This window comes from Camellia sinensis, chromosome 3, assembly GCF_055761805.1.
Source record: "Camellia sinensis isolate YWXY chromosome 3, ASM5576180v1, whole genome shotgun sequence".
Lineage (NCBI taxonomy): Eukaryota > Viridiplantae > Streptophyta > Magnoliopsida > Ericales > Theaceae > Camellia > Camellia sinensis.
In genome coordinates this window covers 116,645,792-116,647,500 of record NC_138963.1, presented here as the reverse complement: position 1 = coordinate 116,647,500, position 1,709 = coordinate 116,645,792, and the positions used below count along the sequence as shown (strand labels likewise).

Here is a 1,709-nt window from a genome sequence, read left to right as displayed (position 1 = left end):
TCATCCTAACTAAATTGGCACAAAAAAACCCATCATATCATTTGCCAGAACCCTCAACAAGAAAACAAAAAGAATACAGCAAAATAGCAGAGCAGCATAGCAATTCAAACAACACAGTAGTTCAGCCAACAAATCAGACCAAACATGTTAGTTCATCCAGTTCAAAAAAAAAACATGTTAGTTCTTCCACCTCTTATCAACCACCAAGAACTCATTTATGGAATAAAGCATCCCCATTCATGACGCTTCAGTTTTTTATTTATTATTTATTATTATTATTATTTTGTTTGTTCATTTTTGGGACTGCTACATGTAAATTGTTCTAAAAATTTGTGAGTAATGCTATTCAAACTCAAAAATTAATCCTACTTTTCAAACACAATGATCAATTTATTAATCACTCTTATGTACTATTTCTCTTTCTCATATATTTGTTAATTATTAATCAATTGTTTTACTTACACATCATTGAATTTAAAAAATAAATCTAGAAAATTTACATGTCTATTATTTTTCAAAATAAATTATTAATAGAACAAGAGTCTCCATACTATTCCAACATATCTGTCTTGAAACAAATTTCTAGGCCCATTATGTGAAGAAAAATATGATAAAGAAAAAATTAGACTAATTAATTCAACAAGTTTAGTCATATGATTTCAGCATATTTATCTTTCGAAAGATTGTTAGTGTCTATTGATTTAAAGACAAATATGATAAAAATCTATGACTATAATGAATCTGGCATTTTATTGATTGATTTACCCATAGTGATATACAAAATGAAGCAACTGAATTATTAAAATTGGCCTCACGGTGAGCTCACAAAAGTCTAACTAAGAGATACACGGTGTGTTGGGTTGTATTTTGAGAAAAATTTTCAAAAAATAAAAATAAAAATAAATAAAATAAAATAAAAAATAAAAAAATAAAAATAAAAATTGGAGAGAGGGTTTAGAATTTTTTTTAGTTTGTTTGATTATATGTTTTGGAAATATTTTTAGAGTTTGGGAGTTTGTGATAATTTAATATTTTGTTGTAGTTGAGTAGATGTGTATGTGAGAAAAATTAATTGGGAAGGAGAGAGGAGAGAGAAAAAATGATTTTGAAATTTTTTTTTCAAAAAATTTGAACTACACAAATTTTTTTAAAAAATTTCAAAAATTATATCTTAAGATACAAGCTAAACAAATCCATAATTTCTCTTCAGTAGTTGGGAGAGAAGCCAGATTCAATAAAAAAATAATTTAACTGTATATATGTTCTGGAAACTCTGCTGGAACCGACACTTCCTTTTATGTTTATATGTTATAGCTTCTTACTTCTAATCATCAAAGCGTTATCATTTGCATTTCCATTCAAATATTGTTGGCTTTTTGACTTTTGAATGTTATTTTTATAATTGTGAGCGTGCCAACAAGAATCAATCAATCCTTACAGAAAATTAATTGCCAACAAATTATCAGACGATTGTGTTTTAGTTCTTTCAGCCTCAATGAAGAGGACTTTTACTAGTGGCTTTATTTAGGAGAATTAAGCAAAATAACAATTAAATGAAGAACAATTGAAGTATTTCATTAAAATGAAAAACTTAAAACGATCCAAACTCAGCCTCGTAGAGGTTTACAGCAACAATCTACTTGAAACTACTCCTATGAATGAAGTGCAGTGTAGGAATTTTAAAGTACAGAAATATAAAGAACAGGAAA

At 27.2% G+C, this 1,709-nt stretch overlaps 1 pseudogene; it reads left to right on the top strand.

Annotated features, from left to right (window-relative positions):
* Window positions 1-151, top strand: part of LOC114290762 (mitogen-activated protein kinase kinase 5 pseudogene) — a 4,019-nt pseudogene extending 3,868 nt beyond the window's left edge.
* Window positions 152-1,709: the final 1,558 nt, after the last annotated feature.